Source organism: Anguilla anguilla, chromosome 8 (assembly GCF_013347855.1).
Source record: "Anguilla anguilla isolate fAngAng1 chromosome 8, fAngAng1.pri, whole genome shotgun sequence".
Lineage (NCBI taxonomy): Eukaryota > Metazoa > Chordata > Actinopteri > Anguilliformes > Anguillidae > Anguilla > Anguilla anguilla.
This window is the reverse complement of record NC_049208.1, coordinates 30,441,759-30,462,523: the sequence shown is the minus strand read 5'-3', so window position 1 is coordinate 30,462,523 and position 20,765 is coordinate 30,441,759. Positions and strand designations below refer to the sequence as shown.

Sequence of the window (20,765 nt, the reverse complement as noted above, 5' to 3'; positions counted from 1 at the left end):
GACAATGGATACAGTTGCCTAGCCTTCGGATTGAATGCATGCCTGGCCTATACCCAGGAACGATCCACATTAAATGCACTGAAAACTAGGAGAATATTAGGTCAAGCTGTCCCAGAAACACTGATCAATGTGTAACCATCGCAGCAGACACAACCATTTTACAACAGGCAAGGTTTATGAAGACTGTAGCACAATAATTTTGGTAACAAGTAATGTGATAAAAGTAGATATTCCAGTCAGTTAAGAGTTAACAGTTAACAGTATTTTTTCCCCCTTTTTAATGCTGGCGCAGCAAAAATCAAGTGAGACCTCAGTAGAATCCAATCAGTCTGTGTCCAAAGATCATACATGTGCCAATCTGTGCTTTAGAATTAAAGAACTGAGATTCCTTACTATTAGCTGCACAAACTTTCCCTGACACACACGTGACACCGTGGTGGCCATGAAGTTTGCAGCACACTTTGACATTTGCTCTGAGTGAGGTTCAGCATTACTCAGTCAGCGCCCACAGGAGCACTTTGTGTCACTTCCAGAGTGGGTCAAAACCAGGGGTGGGCAATTCCAGTCCTGGAGGGCCAGTGCGTAAGCAGGTTTTTGTTCCCACAAATTACCCTGGTGAAATGAGCTACATGGCTGTATACACCAACACTGGTTCTCTTGAACCGATCACGTTGAAATGCTGCACATAGGGACACAAGAACAGTCTTTAGTTGTCATTCATACACAAATGTAGCTAAAATGTCAGATGACAAATGTTATGGCCAATTAAGCAATTAAACCCAAAGTTGGAAAGAAAACCAGAAACGGATATAGCCCTAGTTGCCCACCTCTGGTCTAAATGTACTCCCACTTTACTGGCAGGTAAACAAGCTCCTATCTGGAGCAACTTACAGTCTGGGACACAGATTTCATCAAGGTACAATTTAAGTCAATATTCCTTAAGGCAGAAGCATGGAGAGTCCCCAGTGCTAACGCAGTCACTTTTAAAAAAAATAAAAAAATAAAAAACCTGTAGGGGAAACCAGCATGCTGCACCCACAGCGGTGGGGAATGTGCACGGTCAGCAGTCACTGGCTGCTCCCCATCCTGCCACAGCAGCTCAAACACAACTGCAGAAATCTCCCGGCTGGTTCGCACTGCAGAGCATTAGGTCTAGATGGGCGGAGACTCCGATGACCCCCATGTCACATCATATCTCCCTGACACAATGCTGTGATTCGTCACATCTTTTAATTCCCCTGCAGTTCTGTCCATGTACCTACATCCAGTTAGAGCAGCTACACACAACAGAGCCAATGACTGGTGCTATAAGACGAGAAAATAATTGTTCAAGCCAAATCACTAACCAAATCACTGCACATTTAAATGCAACCAAGACGAGCAAGCCACACCCCTAATCAAATTCACACCTTTAGCTAGCTACTGCACCGTCACCATTTATACAGCAAATCAATTAAACTAGGCCAGTTAGAGGTATGACATCTATGACAATTTCATCCATTTTTGTCATCAACACATAACTGCCTGTGGCACAAATTGATTGGCAGTAGAACTTGCAACTCCCTTGCCAGTAGAGGGTTAAATAACACTGCGCTACGCTGTAACTAGCTCTACAGAGCTTAAGTCACATTCACAACTGTTATTAAGCTTGTCCTTTCAGCTGAGGCTCTGATGCAATCCAGTCAAACAAGCAAATGCATTACTGCAGTGGTAATGAAATGTGGTGTTCTGCGCAACACATACTTGCAAGCCAAATGCCAAGTTATGCTAATCAAACCTCGACTGGTTGCAACAAAGCATAAAAACAACCTACAATACAATTTTGCCATTTAAACATAGTACTAGCACGCATCGCATCAATCCAGATAAACAAAATGTTGCGTCCAAGAAAATTCTCATGGCACACACAATTCATGTCAATCTTCGTACACGAACAGCAACCAAATACTTTTTCTATTGAAACAAAAGTACTCCAAAAAAATATTGGCAATTGATAACACTTGCCCTAAAGAGAGACATTACTACAGGTCAGCCTCGTTACCATAAATCCTTCCAAGCAAACGTTTGTACTTACCGAGGAAATGGTGAGCTATTAGGATCACAAGACTTTCACACCAATGGACATTTTTTGGTTCTCATTGAGAAACAGATTATAATTTGGCTCGAGCTAGTTTCTGAACTGATCCCCACTGTTCTGCTGCAATTCCCTTCCTACTTCATGATCGTTCACCTCATCGATTTTTTTAACATACCAATTATATACCCCAAAATCTTGTCATGCAATGGGAATACAAAACGTAGAAATGGCAATCAACACTGCCCAAAACCAACCCTGGAAGCAGTGCAACAGAACAAAAATACCCAGAGAAAGCAATCAAATGGCCCAATTTGCCATGTAATGAGACCATTATTACACAGGAAATTTCACAGACAATTCAACTTTAAGGGAGCGTATGACAAGGTAACCATGCACAAACTTATTTCCCTCAAAATTCTAGATTCTATAATCCTCAGACAGTCTTGGGTACCATCAGCATTAAGTTGGAATGAAATTGTAAAATCATTTAAATAAAGCTATAAATGGGCTAGACATAGGCTACCAACAGATATGCACAGCCAACTTTGACATTCAGTACACCCAACCCATCAGATGAATTTTTTAAAAACCAGCAACAAGGTAAAAGCAAATCTCTACTGGAACACCAGCTGGTGACTGAAGAAAACACTACAAATATTACTTACATTAATTACTCAAACATCCTGAAAGTGAAAAATATATATATATATTTAAATGTATTTCAATCGCTAGGCAATAGCCAAAGCAGACACGTTAAGAGTCCTTATTTCAAAGGACTAAGCACACTGTCGCGCTTTAAATCTAAGCAGGAAGGTTAAACCTCAAACTTCAACAAGGACCACCCTCACATCTCCGAAAACATGAAAACACTCGTCCACCTCATTCAATCTACTGTCCCCGACCAAGACGTCCCATTCGTTAGACCAAGCTCTGGGAACATTTTAGAGTGAATGCATTTTAACTGTAGCAAGATGAAATTAGATCCTTTGTTGAACACGAGCCAAGCGCACTCAGACTGTAGATCCTTTGTGTAGCAAGTCTCCGCACTGTAAAAATGGACCATATTCAAGCAAGCCCCAAACATCAGGTGGGTAGACTTGAGTTACTCCAAACCGAACTCGCTGAAAGCCCCATTCATACTACAAAATTTTGAAATCTACTGGCAGGAAAACATCAGTCAATTCTGGAAGAGCATTCTTGCATAAAACAGCCAGTTGTAACATTTCAATATTAAAGTGAAATACTTTAATGTAAGTGCAGTTTTACACATCTCGATGTTAAGGATCATTTCAGGGATAAATGCTATAATGCACGCCCTGTTAGGGAGGACACAGCTGTAGAGAGCGTGTGGTATCTCAGCACAAAGAACTTGGTGCAAGTGCCTAAGACTGGGATCAGAATCAGACTCGCCATCAGGCTGTGCTTGCAGGCGCCTGGCCGTACTCCTCAAATACATATGGAAGTAATTTGGTTCGCAGATCTTCAAAGGGAACCGATGACCACCCTACCCCCTTTCACCCCCTGACACGACAAGCAAAGAGGAGCTAACAGTAAGCACACAGCTTTAGACTACTGGCTTCTTTATTAGAATTTATACTCCAGAGCTAGCCATAAATCCAATCAATCCGTAGGCGCACAGGACTTACAAACTTATGAAATTCAAATTCCATACTAAAATTCAGAGGTTCTACAAGTATGCTTACCTTAAGATGCGTTCAAAAAAATGGTACAACATTGAGATTCCAATGGTTTTCAGGCATGTTTAATAACCAAACAGGGCATAACCAGACAGAATACACAGGCGTAGTGTCTTAAGGGTAGTTTAAAAAACAACTTAAAATAACCCAAGTCGAAGGTGTGAATGCCATCCTGTACTTCTGGAAAATTGCTCCGAGGTACAGAGGAATAAATGTGTACATGGGTCTTGCCAAAATGCCACCCACTACAACTAATTTAGCAGACATGTAAAACTTAGCCTAGAGCACTGTGTACAGAATTCCTGACATTGCAGACAAAAGGAAAGCAATACAATGCATTTATAACTGCAACAATAAATTAGACAGGAATGATAAATTACAGAGAAGCACTTTTAACTTTTAATGTTCTCTTTCGAGAATCTCATTTTCCAAGCTGTGCCAATAGGTCACAATAATTCTAAACTGTTCAACACTATCAACAATTTAAATCCCAAGTGATAACTTCACCACGAGGCAGAAACACAAGGAATAATGTGCATATAGTGCATCTCCGGCAGAAAACATACCTAACGTACTTCAGCAAAAAAGTACGTACATCAGCGGGTATTTCCACGACAGCCCCCGTACTGCAGTTTACAGCTTCGTCAAAGATCAAAACCTTCCTACACAAGTCCAGAGCTTTACACAACCAAGTCTCGGTCTCGCAACTACGTTTCCAATGAACAATCTAACCACCGCCTCGCACACTCATATTTCAACTTAGGCTCCTCCTCAACTTTTTTCAAACATGCAACGGGGAAGGAATTCAGGACCGGGCCTGGCTTTGTTTGGAAAGCAAAGCAGATTCAGAGAATTCATAATGGTTAATTCTAGCTGCCTAGCTCCATTTTAACAATGGTCGGATAAACTTTGTAGACGATCCGCTATTTCGCGAGCCAACCACCCTGTCAAAACATTAGATACTGCGAAAGCGCTATCAAAACGTTAGTTAAGTTTACGATGCGTCGTCGAATTCGCTCAATGGCAAGCAGACTTGCTAGTGGGAACCACTCGGAATATAGCTAGGCACCCGACGTTAGCTAGGTTAACGGCACCCAAATGAAGGGCGACGCATAACAGACCTTTACTGAGGCGGTTTATAAGCCTAACAAGTTACTCCTACTAAGCAAACGAGCCAACGCTGGCACGCTTAAGCCCTCGTCGGTTTGCAATCGTTGCTACCTAACGATAATATTAGTTTAGCAAGCTGTGTCAACTGTAGAGTAAAGTTTGCTAGTCTAAGTAGGTAGCTTCCTAAAGTGACATTAAACAAGAATATCTCACAGTATACAATCAACTAGCTAGCTAACTACTTGCTAACGTTACTCAAGTTAGTGACATCTAGTAGCCGACTAAATAATTAGTCTTTCGTTGCAGAAATAGCGTTAATCAACCCTAATGGCTTACCACCCTGCTTCCTACATAACACTCACTAGCAATCATTTCAGTCCCAACAGGGACCAGGTAACAAACGACAGACTACCAGATCGAAATGATGAGCAAGCTATGAATTCCGAACTGGTTTACCAGCTAGATAATTCAGAAGAGAGTCTAGCTAACGTTATTCGTTACAAAAACATGATAAACCCATTCTTTACAGCAATCAAAACCAACCAAACCATGAATTGTAATCAATTCTCACGTTCAGCCAAGCTTCCTTAAAGTGTAACATTTCAAAACTAGCTGATGTTAGAAAAAAGTGTACTCAGTTTAGGGCTTACTGAAAAAATATCGACCTAGACGGGCTTCAAGACCCTATTTCACATCCAAATGGGATTCCTTCTCGATATTTAGCTAACGTTAGTTAGCTAGCAGGCTAAGATCACCCAAACTAGCCATCTGTATGGGAACACGGGGATTATTTAACTTACCCGAAACAAAAACGGTATTTCCGTTTTCTCCGTCAGTGGTATTTGGCCAACCTATCTGATAAAATGAAAGAAATTAAACTAGCAAACCACCTTCTATTAAATCCGTCAGCCACTCCTGCTCCGCCGCCGCTGCAGTGAGAAGACGGCTTCCGAGCACAGGAAACGGTGTCTTAAAATGGCGACTGAAAGAGAGAGCTCTTATACCAGCTATGTGGTTAATGTATTCTGCCGCAGTCTGGAAAAATAGTAACTCCAATCGTGGCAATTGAATCGTATATTATGGCTTAATTTATGATCCTTATATCACATACTGTATCTTATAAAGAGTTATTTCCGTTTCACAAAGCGTTTTACTGCTAATAAATAAATAACGCCGTATCTTAGAGTGCGGTCAGCGCGCAGGGATATTTTGAATGTGTGGACGGCGAAGTAGCTTCATTAGGTTGGAATGTGAGTGTTTTTGTGAGAAGGATGTTGGGAAGTGACCGAGAGCCCGAAGTTAGTACGGTTCACGGTTGAAGAAGTAGGTAGCCGGGTATTGATCATGGACGAAACGTACCGCAATCGAGATAATGAAATAACACCTTTTATATTTATTGATAAATATGTTTTGCGGGTAAAATATATTTAAAATATGAACTTAACATAGTACACCAGGACACAACCTTAACACAAACTATGATGCCAGCAGTGTGGCTATGGAATATCTTTAATTAGTTCAGTTAATCTATCTTTACATTAGTTTTAATGTCTTAAGGCATAAAACACGAATGTAGGCTTCAGCTATATATAAAGAAGTCCTACTTTGATACTCCCACAATTCATCAACGTTGCACATGTTGGCTAAGTCGTGCGCAAGTCCGGCCACATGTAGGCGATGTGACGGCGAGTCAAAGAAGATTTGGTTTCGTCGTCAATGCAATAGCCTAGATAGCCTCCGTTCAGAGATGGTAAAAAGCAGCCTGCTTATTAGAATCGTGTTTTGAGATATAAAAATCTTAGACGAATATAATGAACTGGATCTGAATAGATGTCAAAACGTTAAAATGACATCAATAAAAATGTTGGTCTAAGAACATAATAATTGTAGCCTATGCAAGGATATTCATTTGGATAAATAACTAACATGTTTTATTTCACCTTAAGCCCCCCGCCCGTGCAGTTTTAAATGAAGAACGGAGAGTATGACTTTCCTTGCACTACAAGCTGGCTATGAAGAATTCACAGCAGGGGAAAGATTAGGCACTGCAGTACTGTGGCCACTATATTTATCCTCGAATAAGAAATGTCTCATGGTGTCGCCTGATCGGACAGTATTTCTGTGTTGCTGTCTGGCAAGAGCAGACAGAATTCTCTATATTTGTAATATAGAGAAAATGAACTGAATTTAAACATTTTTTGACAAAACAAATGGCCTTAGAAGGGCAACATGTGCCAACATTCATAACATGGCAGAACATGGATTGTATATTTATTTTATTGCATCAATATGCAAGATATGGTCAACAACAGAGTGAAAAAATGCCTGAAGAATAAAATAAATAGGCCTCACGACATGATGGCATGTGCATTGTTTGAGGTGTTCCTTTCTCTCCACATTCAGCAGCGTGTTGAAGACAATAACACGCTACTCTGCCTGATGGATTTACTCAAATGTCGGATTTAAACAAGAACACAACCCTAAAGGATTTTCATTCGGTGATATTCATTTCTTGTGTAAATCCATGGCTTGAAATGTTAAAATACAGTGCACATCTCATTTTCATTTAAGGATTCCTATTGTGGAGCATGTCGCTGAGTGACACAATATACATTCTGTAAATGAAATATATTCCTCTGTGCACAAAACTGAAAGAAACAACCCATTTTATAGTTTGCATTGAAGTAAAGTATTTTATTGACATATATAATGGCAAAAAAATATTGGAAACCAATAACATGCATGCACTTGCAAGAACATATTGCATGCATGTGTACACACAGATGACCAGTAGCAAGAATATGTGGTGAGGATGAGGAGTTGCCTGACTTCACTGTCTCCCAAGGCCTCCAGTAGCCCCTGGCTCTTCCTTACACTATGTACAATATTAATGGTGTTTATAACCAAGCCCTTTCCCCCACACCTGCACTACTTACATCAACAGTGATTAATTCAGAGATTGTCTAATGCATATGCTTGCTCCTGGGCTGTAGATGAACTCCCAAATGAGCAGCAGGGAGACCTTGACAGTATTTTCGAAGTAGAAAAACAGGAAGACCAGAAATCCAGAGGAGCGCCATATTGACTTGAACAAGCCCCAGTTTCAGGAAATAATAAGTTGTTTATTTTACAATTATGAACTTACTTCTAAATCTAACTGGAGCTTGAAAGGCATTTTTTTTAGGTTTCTGGGGGAAAAAGTCAGTAGTGTTACTGTTTGATCATTAGGGATAGTGCATTGGTGGCCCCACCCAGTAAATTGTCCTATCATGGCAGATTTATGTTTTTGTCTTTTTAGCCGTTATTCCCCCCTGACTGTTTTTTTTACATTCCTGCTAAAGGTGTTTTTGAATCAGGGCTCATTTTTGGTGATATGACAAAAAAGGGAGTTTCCCATTGGGTTTCCAATTTATGATTGCCACATGTCACATAGTCTAGTCTTCACTGATTTTGTAAATACATGTTTATGCTCCTTTAATCTATTTCCATGCTGGCTTCTCTTCTTCTTTCCAATAATATTAATGTGGGCTCTATTATTGCTTTACTTAAATTTTTTACACAAATGTATGGATAACCTCTAACATATATTTATTTCATTTAATTGTCACAAACTACATAAAGTGTTTTAGGACATGGACTGCTTTCTATAGAACACAAAATATGCATTCAATACATTTCCAGTAACTACAAATGTATCAGATTAAACATTTCCTTTTTTTTAACATGACTCAAGAATCCTCCAATGATTGGAGTTAAAGGTAGTTTTTACTGTTTTTCCTCCTTGGCTATTTCTATTGTCTTAGTAGCCAATCACTAAATTTAATTTGATGAGTGGTTTGTGAAGAACATGGGCAGTGTCTTAAATAGGCCCTTTGGACCTACTCTGAAGTAGTCTGAGCAAGTAGTGTATAATAAAAACGGCTTCATCAGTGTATAAATTGGTTATTGAAATATTACTTTTAGAAAGCCTGATATTACTTTAAATGACAATCAGTTTTACCCTTTTTAAAATATTGACAACATAGAACAATATTAGCCTCATGCTATGCTGTACACCATACTTCAGAGCAGGTATACACTGTCTTTTAATAATATGATAAAAAATCCAATAATTTGTCTGCAATTCAGAGTCTTTTAACATTTCACCTGATGGGACATGTTCCTCCTTATTTACCTGATGAGTGTACGTGAAAGAAATGCAGGCCCCTAAGTTCCGCTAAACTCCAGTGTGAGCAACTCTTGGACAGGGATTTGTGTACCACTGAATAACGGCATGAAGGGAGTTCATTGAACACGGTTGATTCGGAAGTCAGAAAGAGTTAGCAGGCTTCCACGGAAACAAGCATCCCTTTGTTTACACAGCAGATGTCAAGCTCAAACATTTGCATTCATGCACTGCACATAGTTACAAACTCTGAGGGGGGAAAAGAATGCAGCACAAACTCAAAATTCACTTTTCAAGGGAAATATCAATGAAAATGACATATGAACATAGCGATTCATTCATTCTGTGATTGTGTTAACATGCCATTGTTACAATGCACTACAGCCTCGTGAGATGGAAAGCTATGTCAATGCCTATTTCAGAGTTTTGTTTTCAACATGTTGGTAATCAAATGGTTGTTATAGCTGCCCTGTTATAACTGATTTGCATTGATAATTCTTGTGCTCATAGACGGTGCCTGCCAAATACAGGCATAAACATGAATATGAAGGTGCATTCACAGTTGGCAGACAAAATATTTTACTCCTACCCTTCTCAAAAAAAAAGATAAAATATGCAAATTCAGCCTCTCTTTGTAGACTCAAGCACAATGTCATAGGTCTAAAGCCAATGGTACTGTTTTTATGTAGAGAAGTGGCAATGTCTGACACGTAAGGATCTTGTGCCTGTTGTGTGTATGGGAGAATGCACTGTCCCTTGTGAATCAGCTGAATAGAACCATGTTAGGGGAGGGGCTCCTTTCTCCCACCCTGAATGGAAGAGACTCTCTTAAACCCAAATTTGTGCTGTTGGGGCTGTGTGACTTGACCCCACTGAGCCAAAGGTCACGATCCAGCATCCTGGAGATGGCAGCAGCTCTGGCCCTCCTTCTGAATGGTGAATCTGGGAGAAACGTTGCAGAATAGGAGCTTTGGACCCTAAACAACAACAGAGCTTAATGCGAGATCACAGTGACGGGGATGTTCCTTACTTAGCCCATTCTGCTGCGCACGCACAGACAAGCCCACAGTGAACCTGGTCTGACTGTTGCTCAGCTTTCAGATTCAGTATTACTAAGGAAGTCTCTGCCTTTTTTCAGAATTTGGGCAGGTGGATAATTTGAACATTTACTGAATATAATGTAGAGGAAACTTAAAATACAGGTCCAGAAAAATTTCTCAGCTAGGATAACTATAATAACTTGTTTTGTGAACACGCCTTCAAATTGTGTCTAATATGATATGCAGTGTCTGCATTTGTACATCATACCAGAATAGTGTAATGTAAGGGATTTAGGACGAGATCTGAAAGTTAAAAAGTCAATACAAACACCATCACGTATAACACATATTAATGTTGTGCCTCCTTTTGTCAGTATAGGACTTGGTACACATTTTCAATCATACTTGGATGTATACACGTGACAATTTAAGTTACTGGTCTTCTGAACACTGATTAAGGCTGGCAAAAATCAGATAACATGATGAAACAGGCTCTTCAAGGTGACAGTGGCATTTGTTCCATTTTATCACATGTAAAGGAGTAAATGCTTATTTGTTTCTCATTTCTCTTCCATTTGAACATTTGTATATGTATGTGTGTTCATGTGCCTGTGCATAAGTACAGTTGTAGACTGGGCAAGGCTAAGTTTGTTTTAGCATAAGCGCTTAACCTTCTGGCTCACAGAGCACTATTGAATGATATCATGCTTCACACTATCAATTGTTACATTTTATATCACACTACCAACTATTAATTTTATCCTCTCATTTTATTCTTTGTGATTAACATACTTTAATGGCCGCAATGCCCACCCATATTGATTAAAAAGATTTGTGTTTCCTTTGTCATGTTCTAATCTATTGGGAAGCAAAGAGCAAAAGTAAGGTTAATTCAGTGATTTAAAATAATGGGAACTGAAAGACAGGGTGCTGACTGAGACATTACAACCTTCTAACATGCACAAGATATAGCAATATAATGATTTTTTGGTTTGTTACAAATAAATCACTCTCTGTCTCTCTCTCTCTTTCTATCTCTCTCTCTATTTATGAGTGTGCTGGAGGCACATATATCATCTCTGGGATTTATTGACCACTGGAAAAAAAGAAAAAAAAAGAAAAAAAACATCATAGCCCCAAGAAATAATTAATACAGAAAAACACTTTTTGTGTTGTACAGCATCACTAATACACATCACTGTAAACTTCATTTTTAATCTAAAACACAATGCTTGATAGCCCACAACATGAAGAAAACTGATAAAATCATGTTAATTAAAGCATGATTCCATACACTCCAATCCAGAATTGTTTTAACATAACATAACACAATGATGACAGCAGGCCATTCCGCCCAACGATGCTCGCCATTTTCCTGACTAAATGAGTTCTTTTTTCTTTGGCGAACAAAAGCAAGTTATAGACTAAATCAAATCGAGACACATTTCCAGTAGCAAGGTTCTGATTTCTTAGTCTCTCAGATGAACTCAGATGGACTTATACCTCATTTGTGTCAAACTGTATTCCGTTTCTGAGTAAATACCACAAAGCTGGTAAAATAGCCTAACTGTTCTCATATATGAACACAATACAGTCGATACAGCTGCTTGATACTGAAAACATTGTATCTTAATGAGAAAATACTGTGATGAACAGTACCTTTCGAATAATTAAGTTGTACAGACTTTAATAAGAATCTACATGTGAGTGTATAATGGCTTTCATTACCACCACAATATTATTCCTAACCATAATAATAGTAACAGTGTGAGGATTTTTATAAGCAATCAACAAAAAGCTTAAACAAAGAAATCAATTTAAACATAGCTATTTTTATTTTTTCTAAACATTAAAAAATGTAAATAAATGAAGTTGAAATATCCATGGGAATTATATGGCTTATACCTGTTTCTGTTCATCCTGGAATGTGCGAACCAAGCATTACATTTATAAATTAATGTTATTTATGGCTTATGGAAATGAAGCATCTATGTAAATGAATAGTAATGAAAATGTATACCAATGCCAAATACACAGCTGGGCACAAAGGGAGGAGTGCCACCATTATGTTAATCGTTCCAGGTGTTTTTCACCTGATAGGATCCCCACCCGCCCCCCCCCCATGGAATAAAAATAAAATAAGCAAGTTTCCAACTGTGCATTCATTTATAATTATCAGCTTTCAATTTTTTGCTTCCATGTCTGCAATAAAATGTATTTACTGATGAGAAAAAGGCACCAGAAAAACCTGCAGCCTCAATTACAGTAAATAATGAATTACTGTAAATCAGCATTATGTTGATCTCTTGGCCTGCAAAGTACAAGATTGTTCATTTGGGTTGCTAACATCCACATAGTTCTGAATCTCAGTATGAATAAAGGCATTTTCAGACACATTTCTCAAACTCTTATGTGGTATCAGGGGACAGAAATATTGTGGTGTTACTGTGCAGATCATTCATATTATTTATATTGGCCTGGATATAATCATTTGTCCTTAACCTTCACTTACATTTAAATGCCAGCATTATCCTCTTTTTTCTTGTATTTTGTTGTGAGTCAAAGCTAAAGACAAATGTTGATTGAATCCAGGTCAACAGCCATAACGCACAGGCTGAGAAGAGAAATGGAACAGAGTGGGGAAAGGTGAGCAACACATGGGATATATACTGTATGTCTGAAAGAGCCAGGTAATCACACAAACCCTGGACATACTGAAAGATTCACACTGTGTGGTTAGCTTGACTGCTGCGACTCTAAATAGGCTATTCAATAATTTACACCAACACTACACTGTTTGTACCACACTTTTGCCTTTCATGTCCTGCAGTTTGTCTCCTTGTCAGCCTTTTTTCCTATGACCCTCGCTTCAAGGAAAACATTTAAAACATTACATTTTAATTCTCATAAAATGTATGCAAGTGTTGGGGAATGTTTGGGTGTTTCTTGCTAATAGTGAATAATCACCATGGCCTGAAAAATTTATCTGGTCTGCACATGATTGAAAACCTGAACTCCTGTATGAAATTAATCCGAATAGGTAACTTGACTAAAAACATGCAAGGAGTGGAATGCAACATCAACATATAGAATTATTCATTTTATAGCCTATATTAGTATGATGCACCATCATAACAAATTATGCTCTAAATGTATTCTATGTCAGAATTATGGTAAATGCATATGGTTAAAGATTACTGGTTGTATTTTACCAAAAACTGCCATGGAATGCTGAAATTTAACACAGAAACCAATACATCTTAGCTAAAAATTTTTTTTTAAAAACACAGTGTTTTTTTTAAATACAGTGATTTTCCAAGATATGCAAAATTAATAATCTACTTGAAACACAGGTGTATACAACGTGTATGGTGTACAGATATGTGTATTCTGTGAACAAATAATAAAAGTATCTCCCTTATAAAAAATAAAATGAAATTAAAACATTTTTAAATTTAATTTAATTACTTTCACTGTCCTTCATAAGAATATTATGTCTTCTTACATTAGGCATGGAATATTGTAAATAGATTTCCAAAATCCCGACTGAATTTCATACCTATTATGCCACAACAACACTCTAAAATATTATTGTTCGTTTGAAGGGTTATCCTTTATGCTACTGGTCTATGGAGCTAGAAAATACAATGCAAATTTTTTTAAAGAAATGTTTTAAAAGTCTTTAAATGTATACTCACATAATAGCCTAGTTATCACGTTCCTATACAAATAAATGAAATATGTAGACATGAATTATTTGACAGATAGAGCATAGAAATGGACTATATGAAAAAAAAAAATTCATTTGACAAAATTGTTAAAGCATATCTCAAATCGTCATCAAAAGGCGTCTATGAGGATATTTTCAGTGATAGTTAAACGAAATTTGCTTTTAAAAAAAGTTAAAGTTAAAAAAGTATCACCAAAATACATGACATTGAAAATACTGAAACAGGTACTTCTCATTAACTACTAATTGATCATTGATGTGCTTTATTTCTTTATTTTCAGCTTTTAAAAGGCATGACGTGTTGTCATAAGCACAGGGTGAGGGTTGAAGAAGGCACAAAGTCCGAGTTTCTAATCCGTCTACTGACGCCCCCCTATTGTACAGCTGTGCCAACAACGTCAAACTATCAGGCCACCCCCTTTTCGGTCATTTTGAAAAAAATACAGATTCATCATAGGCTATGATGGTCACTGACAAAACTCCAAACCAAGTCTGATATTTAGTTTTAATTATGTAAACCTCAACGGCGAATATGGCATATTAAATCATGCACAAAGTCACCAAAATAACATTCAAAAAACTATCCATTATACTGTACCATATCTTTCAATTTTATATATTATGAGATTAGCATTTTCAGACAGCGCGTCCGTTTTATGCTAATTTAACTAACCAATTAGATTAGACCAAAAAAAAAAACAACCAATGCCTTGCTAACCGGACGATTGCCAGTTCTTACAAATGCGTGAAGTTGTTTGTCATTATGCGAGCATTAATATTGATATTAATGCCAGTGAATACAAAATCACAAAAAGTAATCTACAGGTAGGGGTTGACCAAATCGTCTTATATGGATAGGTAGTCTACGCCAATTTTAGAATAACCGAGGTATTCTGTTATCAATGATATAGCAGTCGACCCTTACAAAACCTACATATTTTAATTGTAAACAATAAAGAGACGGAATGTAGTTTAATAAAAATATATCTCGATACATGTTATACTGATCGACATTTATTTATTCTAATGTAGCTGTATGTAAACATTTTTGTGCGCAAGCCACTTTGTAAGACATTCCACATTCTCCGTTTCAAAATATGGCGTATATATTCTCAAGCGTATTTTAATGTATATTCCAAATGTTTAAACATGCATGTCTTTATTTTAGTGAAGCAAGCTCTGCGAGGAAAATAAATAAATTACAGCGAACATGGGCTATACAAAGTTGTCACTATTACAAATTCATCTGGAATGTTTCAGTATGAAAAATAATTAGATGCCCGAAATTTTGTCCACACAGGTGAATTGCACTTGCAGATAAGCGTGTATCTCTATAATATTTGTAGGATACTATTTTTGTATGCACAGATTTGATGGTGACTTGCGATGAATTGAATGTTCAAGAATGATTTTGTACAGTTGTACAATAAATAAAATACAATGTAAAAAGCACCATAATTAATGGTGGAATGTCATAAAAATATAAGAAAAATATAGTTTAAAGATAGTATTAAAGCACAATATAAATTATATCATGTAAAATAAATAAATGAAAAATAAATACATACCTATTCAATACATACTCAAAATTTCACAAAATATATCAACACATCATTGGATTGAAGCCATTGTCTGATGCTATCTTAGAAACAAACACTGAATCAGGCACTCTAATCTTTAACACTGTTTTAACACAAAGACTTCTTCCAAAGCAAGGGAAAGAAGCATCACCTTTTAAAAGGGTGACAGACAATGGTGAGCTGTGCTAAAACTCTGGACCTGATCTTGTGGCTTCCAAATCCAGGTGGGACACTGCTGTTGCCCTTAGGCTGCTGTACTCTGCCTGAATACCTCAAGTGAATACACAGCTATATGCACACGAGTAGCAGAAAATGAAGGCATAAGACTTGCAAGTTACCAAGTGTTTCAGTTACATGCACATATACACACACATGCACGTATGCACACATATATACAGTACGTGTGTGAATGTGTGGTGTGAATGCCATTGTGGGATCAACTAAACATAGTGGAATACTCTACATTTTAACAAATATGGCTATATAGCTGAAATTCCAGTCAAATCAACACTAAGCCAACATTACTCTTTATATGTATTTTCATACTTTCTTCTGCATATTGGCTGACTTCTTTTGCTTATCATCAATTTAAAATGTCTCACTGTAAGGCAGCGATATCATCCAGTTCCTCGACTGGAAGATTTGTTTGTTGTTCTGTGGAATGCAAGGCTATACAACAGTTAGTGTAACAGCCACTGTAAACAAAAGTGTGATCTGAGACAATTCACTGTGAGCAGTTAATCCATTTAAAATACAAAAAGGCTAGCAGCCGTTATCTATGTAAATCATTGTCCAGTATTTGAATAGTGACACACACGTCTTCGTTACCTACTAATTAGACATAGTACTGAGATTATAAACACAGTTTTTATATAATTAAGTTTGGGCCACATTGGTGAAAAACATTTGTGAGGTACTCACTTGATTGTATTTATTTGCATACATTGATTTTTTTTCTGCTCATATGACACTCAAAACGACAGACTGAAAGAAATGACTTGTGTTGTAAACAACTTACAAAGAAAATAATATGTGCTAGCCTAATTCATTTATTTAACTTGTTGATATATCCCTTCAAAACTGTGGAACTGTGAAACAATTGTAGCAGGAAAAATATATCATTTATTTATCTGATAGAAGAAGCAATGAAGATATATTATTTTGAAGATATATTGTTTGGGAAAGTTAAAGTAACACACACACACACACACATCATTATATACCTATATAGCTACTCCAACAAGGTAACTCAATATTCAGATATTGCAGATATTGAATGAGCCTAAGAAAACATTTCTGTTAATAATCTGCGTGCATTTAAAATGACTAAATTCAAAAAAACTATTCTTGATTAGTTGTGTAATGCTTGCACTTTCTATGAAGCATTTATGTATACTTCATTGCAAAATACTGTGTTCACCCTTTTCTTTTGGTTGCTTCAATAGCCAAATCAATCAAATCAATATATTTTTTTTAATCTTCTGGTTATGTGGAGAGCTAGAGGTGAAGCCAGCAGACATTTTCCTGTGAAATAATAATATGCATCTTCTCCCAAATCCCAACCCCTAAGCTCATTGGCAACCACAGCATGTATGTATGTGAGTGCTTCATATGTATATATATATATATATATATATATATATATATATGTGTGTGTGTGTGTGTGTGTATGCAGCCATGTACAAAACAGTGTCCACACACCATTCAGGAAACTAATAAAACAAAAAAAGGAAACCATGTTGGGGGAGAGCACTGAGAAGTAGCCTAAAATGGCAGTGCAAAAAAAAAAAAAAAAAAAAAAGATAAGTTTGAAGCTTTTAGAAGAAAAAAATTGCGGCGTGAAGCACAGCGAGGAAAACTATAATCACATCATGCAGGGTCCATGGTGCCTATTTACCCAAAATGCGAAGAGGGGCGAGTTCTATAGAGCAGCCCCGCAGAGCAGAGTGAAAAGCATGAACGAATCAAAGACAGAACTTGTCTGTGTTTATATTTTTTCACACAATGGAAAAACCGACTCTTTGTATGCCTTTTTTCCCCTTTTCTTATCGCACAAAAACCGCTGCATTCCCCTCCTCCTCCCCCCCCCACCCCCACCCTACCCGCTCCACTTCTCCTGTCTGCTGCAGCAACACCGATGATTAACGTGCTTCAGAGTTCATTTGATTAATTTTATTTTTTTTTAAATGCATGAATAGTTTTTTATGCCTGAACAATTTTTTTTTTTTTTTAAAAGCTAGTGATTCTCTCTTTGGAGGCGAGGTGGAGGGAGATGGGTCACCTGATCACATTGGCTTCCTGTTGCCCCCTCCCTCTCTCTTGTGAAAAAGTAGTTTTTCTTATTGGTGCTACAGTGGATTTGATTCATTTTAACAGACACTAACTGCTTCACATGCAAAAGACAAAAGAAGGACCTTGACTTTCCTACCAGGAGTCACCAACACAACTGCCCCATGAAAAGCAATAATGTCACAGGTAAAAAAATAAATAAAACAAGCTTAAATAATGTTTAAATGTTTCACAAACAATGCGCACGAGGCCAAGACGACCATCGCGCGTACAGCAGCGAGAGGAAGACAGCAGGCAGGAAGGGCTGGTGTTGTTGAGTTTCGGCTGATCGCCTCGCTCACCAGCCGCGTGTCATGCCCGCCTCGTTTACTCAGGCTTCCGTGGATTTGGGCGCAACCACGTGCTCTACCGAGATAAGTATGGGCGGACCACGGAGAGGACACCTGCCTGTCACTCACCCGTCCCCAGTGTGACGACAAATGCCTGCCGCTTTGCTGATTGAGCGGATGAAACAGCCACCGATTCTTATTGGTCGGCGTTCATGCTCATGTTAACTCAGTCGGGAGCACGGTGTTCATGTGACACGTTGTCGAGCCTGACACACGACTAGCAGCAGAAGCTATCTGGCTCCTGGTCCACTGCTTATACAGGAGTGGGGGAGGGGTCCTGACCTGTCTGTGCTGGCTGTATTGTTCTGTGTCAGAAACACCACTGGCATACAGTATATCGCACAACCACATCTCAGCAACATTGGCTGTATTTATAAAATGTACAGTATAATAAAAACTGAAACAGTATTTGTCTAACAGAACAGGATGCACAGCCATTTCACTACATGAAGGACTAGTGCCAAATTGCATCTAGCCCACTTTGTATTCACTGTATTTACTCTTAAAAATGTCCCTGTTTATCAGCTGCTTCATTTTCATTTTTATTTTATTTTTTATTTTGCTTTTTTGCAACTGTCAGCTCACAGTACCGCATCCACTCATTTTAGCCCCAATACCCAGTTATTTCTGGTGGCCTCAAAACCACCTGCCGACAGTTGTTTGGAGCATTGTGTCTCAGACACATCGGCAAGTCTGCAGCATAATGGGACCTGACTGCTGCTTCAGTTTGGTGTAAAGAAATGAGAAAATAGCTGGTATGTGGACAGAGAACACCTTCCTCCCCGTAATCTCGTTGCATGGCTGCCAGAGGTTTGTATTGTTGTGCTGCTACATGTCGAGAGGTTGAATACAGAATTTCACCATTTGTTCTCTTGGAAGGCATCTGTGAAAAATGGCTGTGCAGCCTCGACATGCACAGAACATGCATTGTTCTTCAATGTGTGCATCACTGTTTCCTCTGTTTACTCTTATCTGTATGTGTGTGTGTGTGTGTGTGTGTGTGTGCGTGTGTGTTTGTGGATGTGTGTATGTGTGAGTGTGTGTGTGTGTTTGTGGATGTGGGTATGTATGTGTAGGTGTGCGTGTGTGTATGTGCATGTGTAAGTGTTTGTCACATATCTGTGTGATATACAAAATGACAACATCGCTGGTGGAAGGATTCACAAATGCAAATCTCCTTCATTAGCGTTTAAGCTCAAAGCAGTTTTAGAGGATACAGTTCGTTTTTTACTAAGCTATAGAAAAAAGATACTTCCTATTTACAGTGTTTCATGGTGAGGTCTGGGCTGCGCCATTTTGAGAGCTGAGGAATCAGGGGAAACAATCTATAAACAAAAATCATAATTATCTGCTGCTATTTCTATCCCTTTTTTCCTTTTCTTGGATTCATTTCTTTTGCTTAAATTATGTTTAATAGTGTAATCTACCTTTACATTTCACCGTGCTGAATACATTAATGCTAACGGAAATTAAAGGTAATTTTGGATATATTGCAGCATTTATTCTTTAAGGATAATATTTTAAAATAACATTTCTGCACGAATTCATCAGACAAGTGTAATATTTTCCAGTGCATAAATTAAAAGGCAAGACAGATGACTTGGGGCTTCAATAAAATACACATGGTCATGGTCATTTTTAGATAAGATATCCCTAGCTTGATTAATGTGCTTTTTACCAATCATTTTGTAATTAAAACCGCAATAAAACAAACCATATCCACTCAAAATAATGAACTTCTTCTTACGTCATCAGTAAACCAGTTAAGCCAACAGCATCAACAGCCACCACAGTTTTGCTAACGTGCGTTTACTCTCGTGAGGACCGAAGGCAGCTCATACGAAAAGTGAACACACTCAATTTAGCGCAGAGGTACAACTATACGGAGCCATGAAGTATCAATTTGAAATGAAGATAAATCTCACCTCGTCTGGGTGTGCAGAGTGCTTCCGCGAGAACAGAGACGGCACCAGCTTCTTGTGGAGGAATGGACCTGCCGACGACAGGCCTACGCAACCCAGGCTGAAGGAGCGCACGAACGTCTGCGGACGGGTTTGGGGAAATGAAAAGTCGTAATATCACGAAGGAAAAATATAAATATTATTGTTATATATTTTTTTCAACGGTCAATTTCGTTGTCTGTGTGCTCAACTTTTATGTGGATGACAGCAGCGGCAGATGCCGGTCCTGTTTGGTTCGGGGGGCTGCGCCCCAATACTTTAAGCTCCGCTTTCTATGCCTTTATTAGGCTTCAATCCGCTTGATGTGCGGGGTTCTGGGAGCCGGACAGTTGTCTCAGCAGGAGCCATTAGACATGGTTTGGTGGCCAACATGAAAAGAGTTCAAGGGCTGCACGTAAAATAGAGAGAAATAAAGAAAACAAAAACTGGACTTTTTTCTCTGCCCAGCCCACCCCCATTTATATTTATTAATCTGTATCTGAAGAGCTCACTCCACACGTCCATTGGCATCCACATGGCATTCAAATAAACTGCAATTAAAGCAGCAGTGTACTTTTAGAGTTGAAGAGTATAGTAATATATCAGGTAATTTCATCATAAAGCATTGCAATACAAGTATTGCAATACAATATTTGTATACATATATATATATACACACACACATACATAAATGCATACACCTGCCCCAAAATAGCTTTTGGATATTTTCCATAAGAAAGCAGAATGC

General features: G+C 38.1%; 1 protein-coding gene across 6 annotated transcripts in view; it reads right to left on the bottom strand.

Annotated features, from left to right (window-relative positions):
* Positions 1-20,289, bottom strand: part of LOC118233664 (catenin beta-1-like) — a 31,370-nt gene extending 11,081 nt beyond the window's left edge. For 2 of the 6 annotated variants that reach the window (XM_035429475.1, XM_035429480.1), the window contains exon 1: positions 5,685-5,862. The gene's annotated coding sequence lies outside the window, so the exon portion shown is untranslated. Of the gene's footprint in view, positions 1-4,340; positions 4,473-5,684; positions 5,863-20,002 lie in introns of those variants that run through there. The other 4 variants (XM_035429476.1, XM_035429478.1, XM_035429477.1 and 1 more) reach the window with 4 other exon arrangements.
* Between the last annotated feature and the right edge of the window lie 476 nt (positions 20,290-20,765).